Source organism: Cucurbita pepo, unplaced genomic scaffold (genome assembly GCF_002806865.2).
Source record: "Cucurbita pepo subsp. pepo cultivar mu-cu-16 unplaced genomic scaffold, ASM280686v2 Cp4.1_scaffold000354, whole genome shotgun sequence".
NCBI classification, from domain to species: Eukaryota; Viridiplantae; Streptophyta; class Magnoliopsida; order Cucurbitales; family Cucurbitaceae; genus Cucurbita; species Cucurbita pepo.
The window spans coordinates 36,939-45,781 of NW_019646591.1; the positions used below are offsets into that span (position 1 = coordinate 36,939).

An 8,843-nucleotide genomic window follows, 5' to 3' on the forward strand; every position below is an offset into this window, starting at 1 on the left:
GTGCAATTATGGCTCTTCTGTTGTCTTATGATTTGAAAACGTAGAATAATTAAGGAAAGAGTTCAAGAGTGCTTGCTTATCATTCACATGTCCTAATTGAAGGTTCAAGGCCTGGAGCACTGAAGATTTCTAAGAGGCCCAGTTGGGTGGAGTCTGAATCTAAATCACATCATGTTGAATGTGTCTTTAGAAGACATTGGGAAGGATACACCTTCTGTCAGAAGAAAGACAACCGAATTCAAATTAGAAATGCAGCCTCTAATCAGCCTTTTGAATCCGAATCGGAAGTTTTACATTCCAAAAATTATGGTGACTCTGTAAAGAGTTTCTTGGATGCTTTCTATAGGTTTTCACGGCCGCACACAGTTATTGGTACAGTTACGTTTAAAAACTCATGTCCTTTTAGGTCAATAACTTTTTGTTTCATTTCATTCTTTGTTGGAAAATTATTTGATGTAGCCGCCGCATTGTGCCTGCCACCATCTAAAGCACTGAAAAATTACTCTCTCTGAAATATATTATGTATCTTCAGCTTATGCTTTCCTTTCATGCTTGCAGGCATTGAGCATTGTATCAGTTTCTCTACTAGCCGTTGAGAAACTATCAGACTTGTCACCATTATTTTTAACTGGGGTGTTGGAGGTGATGTTTCAAACAAGATTTATAGTTAAATTCTTTTTTGTTTTTTTGTGCTTTTGTAAATATTTAACACATTTGCAAAAAAATTTCCAGGCTATAGTTGCTGCCCTCTTCATGAATATTTATATTGTAGGTCTGAACCAATTATTTGACATCGAAATAGACAAGGTACTTCTTTTGTATTCTTTTTCCCGTAGCAGCATATTAAATTAGGTCTGCTGTCTTAATTTTTAGCGAACTTGGAAGAGTATCCCATGAGTAAATTTTTATCAGAATGATGTAGCAGTCTTGGTTTTGGACCTATTTTTACATAGGCATTTCTGGCAGGGTATCATGCCCATTTGTGTAGTGATCTCCTTATTTGGTCATTACCATAATCTTTTTTAATTTACCAGTGTGAGCATTTCAACCATATATATCTTCTAAAAATGTGTGGTAGCACCATGAGTGTGCAGAATAAGCTATCATATGATCTGACCTTCACTTAATAACATTTGAATAATAATAAAAGCGGAGCTTGCAATATTCTTTCTTGTAGCCATCAAAGAAGACCTTAATGATTCCTATGTGTTTCCGTTGCAGATTAACAAGCCATATCTTCCATTAGCATCGGGAGAATATTCTTTTGGAACTGGCGTTGCAATTGTCTTCACGTTTTCTATCCTGGTATTACTTTTTATGTGCCACATCATTCGCAAGACCCTTTGTTAGAATTTTTATTTTAATATCTTTTGGGGTTTATTTGAAGCAATTTAATATGTAGAAAATATCTGCATACTATTTTTTTTTTTTTGGACAAAATAACCTTTTGGTCCTTAGGTTTTGAGTTTAGTTTCTGTTTGGTCTCCACGTTTTAAAATGTTGTACTTTTATTCTTGAGTTTTGATTTTAATTTCTATTGGGTCCCTACACTTTTCTAGACCATTTTAAAATTTTCATTTCATTAATTATAATCTTATAATTTAATATTAACTATAAATGATTAGCAATTACAGTTAAAGATATATTAAAATATGGAGGGAGAAATACGTATATATTGAAAAGTGGAGTGCAAAATGGGTAGGTAAGTTTCTCTCTTTTAACTCTTAATATGTATATACAGTATAGATACTATTTCTTTTAGTTAGGAATATCTGTAGATGCATATAACTTTTATTATAAGCTTTTAATAAATATTACTTCTTATGGTTATTTCCATTTGTGTATCTGAACTACGTATAATGGGCGCCAAGATTCCATTCTTAAACTACTTTACTCTCCCTATGTTTTTGTACAGNTTATAAATTGGAAAAGTCATTTGTAAACATCATGGATATTATATCCCTTCTGTAAATTTCAATCATCAATGAAATTATCTCGTCTGCATTAAAAAAAAAAAAAAAAAAAAAAANTGGTAGATTTTTTATAGAAAAGAATTATTTACAAAATTTTGAGTTGCTTTTGAATGGAATTTCGTGAAAATAATTTGAATGATTGATCGAGGATCTAAATTGACTCCCTTATGGAACTTTTGAGTTGATTTTGTCCTTGTTCACAATTCTGAAATTCTACCTCCTTAATTGTCGATTGATTTTGATGTTATATATTGTGATTCAGGATGATGTAAACTAAATATTTTTGCGAGCATAGTTAAGTAATTGAAAGAAGAATTGATTTTGATTAGGAGCTTGATGGTCTTTTAACTTTTCTGTCATTTCAGCTGCCACTGTTGAGATGGAAGAGATTTGCTGTGGTAGCCGCTATGTGCATTCTAGCTGTTCGAGCCGTGATTGTTCAACTTGCTTTTTTCCTACACATGCAGGTTAAAAGTACCTCTTATTTTGAATAAATAATGATTGCTATCCATGCTCTAGTCATGTTGTGGCATGTTAATTTTTTTTTTTAAATGTTTATTATATAATAATATTTTATGAGGAATATCAATATGCATGTATGTTGACTTCGTGCTCATAGGTGTATTTCTATGCACAACTGTAATTAATTTTTCTAGATTGGAAGCCAGGCCACTGATGTAAGTATAGACGTGGGTTTGAATATGCATGTAGAAATCTAAATAAGACGGACGAATGGGGACACAAAAATCATGTTCAATAAACAGAAAAGTTGGTGGGATCAAAAGATTAGATACTATTTGAACGGGGGTAGATAGATTGATGGCAATTTTTTATTTTTTTTCAGAGAAACAACTTCTCATTAGGAAAGAATTAAAAATTCAAAGGATACAAACTCCCAAAAGGATTGAAAAGGAAAAACTAAAAAAATATAAAGATAACCATATAAAAACAATCATGAACAAAAACTTTTTATAAACCTAAAAATACACTCCCCTATAAAAAGGACTATTATTTACTTCTGCTACCATTTTGAGAACTTGAGAAAACTAGGGAGGGACTTCCAAACTGCTGTTATAGCTTTTACTTTGTACTTCTTAGAAATGACGTAGTAAGCATCATTGAGCTCTTGTTTGTATTGGAGAAATCAGCTCTTTATATTCTACTCTGCAAGGAACCATTCCATCTCCCCTACTCTCTTCTATAGAGTGAATAAGAATTTGAAGGATCCCATGCGTCGATGCCTTTGACTTGCGATGTTTCGACTTCCGTAATTTCAGATTCAACTGTTATATTTGTTCCCAACGTGGTCTGAAAAGCTTCAAGAGCCATTCGTTTTGGACACTCAGAAACTCGATGAGTCACCTTACCTATGAAGCAAGATGAGGGTCCTTGGTTGTAATTATTCTATTGATACGACCCTCACCATGAGATTCCACCTCTTTATTGGAAGGGCCCACAAGCTCCCCCTCCAGTTCCAAATTTGTCTCCTCCTCAACCCTTGAGAGAGTTGGATCGACCTCACATAAGGAAGTCTGATTCCACCTCACATCTTGAGATTAATTATTACTGTGGTCGANGATACGACCCTCACCATGAGATTCCACCTCTTTATTGGAAGGGCCCACAAGCTCCCCCTCCAGTTCCAAATTTGTCTCCTCCTCAACCCTTGAGAGAGTTGGATCGACCTCACATAAGGAAGTCTGATTCCACCTCACATCTTGAGATTAATTATTACTGTGGTCGAATAAACGCTCTGCTACTGTGTAGCCAATGAAAAGATTTTAAATTCGTTAATCATATAGTTTGGACTTCACCTATGGCTTCAACCTTTTGATTAAACAGAAAACTCTGTCTTTTTTTAGGCATATCACATAAGTGTTACATCAACCCACATAACTCTGTAACAGAAAACATCGTCTTTTTCAGACATCACATATGTCCAACATCAACCCACAAAAAATCTGTAATGTAGTTTTAGATATTTCACATGTATTCCAATTCCCATGTGCTCAAAATATTGATAGTTAAGTTTTACACACTAGCATTTGTGTTAAGTTGTTTCAGATCTTCTTTGTTTGGTGCACTTATATGTTTGGGGATTGACTAATATGTATCAATGTTTACAGACTCACGTGTTCCAAAGACCTCCTGTCTTTTCACGTTCCCTGATCTTTGCAACTGCATTTATGAGTTTCTTCTCGGTTGTTATAGCATTATTTAAGGTAACAATTGATTTAAATGAGAATTGAATTTCAAAAGTTTATTTGTTATCTTTTCATATTTTGTGACTTGTAAGATTTAAATTCTAGGTAAAAAATTAACATATAGCTTGAACTCATTCCATCTAATTTCTTTATTACTTAAAATGACCGTTATTGACCATTAGGTCAACCAGGGTGATTTATATTTAGTGTAATAATAGTAACATTTACTCTTTCAACTCCTACTCAATTATTCTTGTAACTTGTTATTGTACTTGAGTTTTTAGGATATACCAGATATTGATGGAGATAAGATATTTGGCATCCGTTCTTTTACAGTACGTCTAGGGCAAGAGCGGGTGGGTATTCAGTAATTCCATCTTTTTGCTCAAATTTTGGCACGAACATGTACAGTCATATATCCTAGCATGATGATTTCACTTCTGCAGGTGTTTTGGAGTTGTATTTCCTTACTTGAAGTAGCATATAGTGCTGCCGTTGTAGTGGGAGTTGCATCTTCCTCCCCATGGAGTAAATGGCTAACGGTAAATCTCTAGTTCCTTAAAACGCATGCATAGACAACGTCATAGTTCTATGAAAAGAAAAATAGATTAAAAATAAAATAAAAACGGTTCTTGCAACTAGTATGCAAGATGAGATGACAACTTATATTTTTTTCGAATATGATGTTAAAATATCATTTTGATCTTAGTTCTCTGGAACATGATCTATTTTAGTTCTTGTACTTTCAAATATCCAAGTTTAGTTTTTGTATTTTCAATAAATCTTAAAACTATCGCCTACTTAACTTTTCAAAAAAAATCTATATTAGTCTTTTGTCTATAAACTTTGGAATCATATTCACATTATGTTGTTTTTGAATGAAAATTGTTACTATCATTTTACCAAGTTTATACAAGTTTGATATATATTAACTTTAGACATGACCAATTTTAATATTCATTGGAAGTATAGCACTAAAATAAGAAGTGATTCTGAAAGTTTTACAGTTACTTTGTTATGTTTAGAATTACTCCTAAATAAACATTTAATTATTCAAAATCAATGATGACAGGTTTGAGAGTGTGATTTTGAACCTGACAAAAGTGATTTTAACTAATTTAAAATCGATCTCAACATAAGTACTTTCTAACTCATTTAATATCCTTATACATTCTTTAGGTTGTTGGACACATCACTTTGGCTTCAGTTCTTTGGATTCGTGCCAAATCAGTTGATCTGAAGAGCAAAGCTGCCATAACATCCTTTTACATGTTTATATGGAAGGTAGGAGCTTATCCTTCTAACTCTATTTGGATTCACTTTTTAAATGCTTAAAAAAATACTTGTGAATGAAAAAAAAAAATGTTTTAAAACCATTAAGAAGTCAATCGAAACAGACAATAAATAAGAAATAATTGATAGTTAAATGAGCGTCAATGCCATGATGGTAAGGTGCTCTAAGGGGTGGTCTAACTTGTAGTCTAGTAACTATAAATTTGAGATAAAATAAATGTTTATTTGTATCTGATGTCTCCCGAAAAACGTGTGAAATAATCAATCACTCTATGAGTTTATGATGTTGGATTCAATATTGATTCAGTCAATTTTAATAGCTATAAATTCACTTCTGAAGTAAAAGAATATTTCATTGGAAAAAAGTCAGTTCTCGGAGAATAATCTACTTCGTGTATTCTTTTAAATGCTTTTGGTGGTATCAGTTTGTTATATGTTTTATTAAGGATGAGTCAACTGCTTATTTTTTAAAAGATTTCTTGGTGGGAAAGAAACCCCTAGGTATTTTATTGACCGGAATCTGGTGAGGTGGTCAACCTTCTTTCTATTATTTCTGACCATCGTGGGAGAAGGGACTTGGGCTCTTGGGTTCTGGAGGCCCTCAAAGGGGTTTCTAATAGGTCTTTCTTTTGAATTCTTTGAAGAGCCCTTGTGTTTTCCTCTCTTTGGAGGCCTTTTAGGTCTGTTATTGCTGCAGGTGTTCCTATGTATTATCAATTTGTTAATGAGTTTTTAACGCATTACTTCAAATCAGTTATGAGCAATACAGAATTAAACCATTCTGTATGTGGGCATTAAAATATCTTGGTGAGTACTCTTTTTCGTTCAATTGGAATCGGGTAATTTAAACGTCTATCTCTTGATTGATGGGACGTGTTCAAATCAGTTGAACTATGTTTAAATTAATTCGATGAGTACATATATATGTTAATTGCTATATACATATATATATATATATATTTTGACAAATAGCACCCATTTGCTTTTCGTTAGCAAAGTTGACATCTCGGTAGCTAGACGTAGTCTACTCGTCTCTTATCTTTTATAAATAGTTTGCTTTATGAAAGTTATTGTTATTATTCTTGCTTTTTTAAAACTCTCCCTCTCTCTGACCGTCTATTGATGTTCTGGTTTGCAGCTTTTCTATGCTGAGTATTTGCTGATACCGTTTGTTAGGTGAGGGGTTGAGCAAGAATGTGATTAGGTAGAGTGTGTATTGTACAAACTCCTTGATAGAAATGGAGTAAATACGTTTCTGTTAAATTTCCAAGTCACAAAAGCAATCCATTAGCAATCTCCAATTTGAATAATTAGATGATTATCTTCGTAACATTTTAACATTGGGACTGACATTGCAAAAGAGGTGTTAATACGGAGAATATGTTTTCTGTTGAACATTTAATCTTTCTGGATTATATCATACAACATGCATAAGCTCTTGTATTTAAAGATTAAATTTGTAATGTAATGAGATGATTTACATAGAAGTCATAATAAACCATCATGAGAGTTAGTACATGCATTACAAAATTCACATGAATAGCATAATAATTTAATAACATGCAAAAAAAAATCACAAAGATGGGTTATTCATGCAATAGACAATGTCATCTAGTCTAGCTTGTAGTCTAGCTTGTAGGCATTCTAATAGTAAGTTCACTTACTATATTTGCTTAAACCAGCAAACCAGTGTTCTTAAGTTTGGTAAATTGATCCTCCCCGGACCTTAATTAAAGTAGCCTTTGTTGGGTTGGTTGTGCGCTGCATAGATGGGCTCCGTGGATCGTGAGCTGCTAGATCTCGAGTAAGGTTGGATTGATATCTCGCTAGAGATCTCGTGATTTCGACTATAATATTATATATGCAGCTCACTAAGTTGCACAAAATTAATCTCTCTCCGAATGTTAATAAACATTAATTTCAACTAAAAAAAACACTATTAAATTTAAAATCAAGTTGTAAACCGAGAACAGTATGAAAAAAAAAACACTATTAAATTTAAAATCAAGTTGTAAACTGAGAACAATATGTTGGTCTAATAAATTCAAGATCACTGAAGTGACAAGGTTGAGGAGCCATTGTTGGGAGTTGTTGCCAATCCCAAATTTGTAGGAGAACCATGGGCCCAACAACAATTTGAGCATCTAATTTTGTTGCCTCACAAAGTTATTCATACAACCACGTTATGAACACTCCACCCCAAGTATATCGTGCTCTACAACTTCAAAGTATGGAGCAGTAGAAACATCATAGACATCAAGTTGTTTTAATCACGAGAGAATGAACTCCCATCAATTAAGTGCATATGTATGCTCGAACATACTTCACAACAATATCTTCATATGCATCGTCATTTAATCCTGAGAATTAAAATGCTAACTAGGGTAAGCTTAATCCCGAGTCCTTAAAAGCATTGTTATTTAGAGTCACATAAAGTAATGAATGACACACGTACTCATAGTTCGTCGACCTTGTAATAGGCTCGCCGTCTACAGACAATCCAAGCACGAGCTCCATGCCTTGTATAGTGATAGTATACTCCCGACCAGATGTGTGAAACATACATGTTCTTAGTCTTCTCTCGACAAATGCGATAATGAAATGCTCGTTTAATTCGATGAAACCTAATCTTTGTCACTCTTAAAAAAAATTTCAACAAGTAGTATTGGCAGTATAAGATAATGCAATAAGACGTCGAACAACATGATCAATTATTTATAATAAAAAATAATAATTTTGATTATTTTATTTACCGTATAATACGTAATATTAAGAAATAATTAAAGGTTGACAATAATCTCCCATTTTTAAAAACAATAGATAATAAATATAAATTAGAGAGTTTCCTACCAAATTTACCAATTCTCTTTATTATATTTTATTTTACTTTTTCCACTCTTTTTGAAATATTTTAGTTTCGTCTTCGTGGAAACCCTAAAATTGAAACAAACTTCCCAAGTTTGCTGTTAAAAATTCCCCTCGGCTGCGCCTTTGTCTTAGTCAATTCTCTCCTCCAGACCTTGCACTCCAAGGAATCAGTGTGCTTTATAACCTTCTGCCCTTTGGAGCTTTGACTATTCATTGTCTGAAAATGGCGGATTCTGTAGACGGAGCTGCGAAGGCTGTCTCTGAATTAGCATTGGGTTCCGCTTCTGCGGCTTTAGACATGGCCGACTCTGCTCCAAGTGCTGAAGAAACTATAAGCAAGAAGTGAGTGTTTTGTTGAATTTTTGTTCATTGGTGCGTTTTTTAGCTAACGTGTGGAAATGGATGTTAGAGTTAGCTTANGGTGCGTTTTTTAGCTAACGTGTGGAAATGGATGTTAGAGTTAGCTTATTTGTAGCTGGGTTTAGTCTTAATGAATAGATTTTTC

At 33.3% G+C, this 8,843-nt stretch overlaps 1 pseudogene; it reads left to right on the top strand.

The window, feature by feature from the left end:
• LOC111785062 overlaps nucleotides 1–6,872 on the top strand; it is a 14,926-nt pseudogene extending 8,054 nt beyond the window's left edge.
• Nucleotides 6,873–8,843: the final 1,971 nt, after the last annotated feature.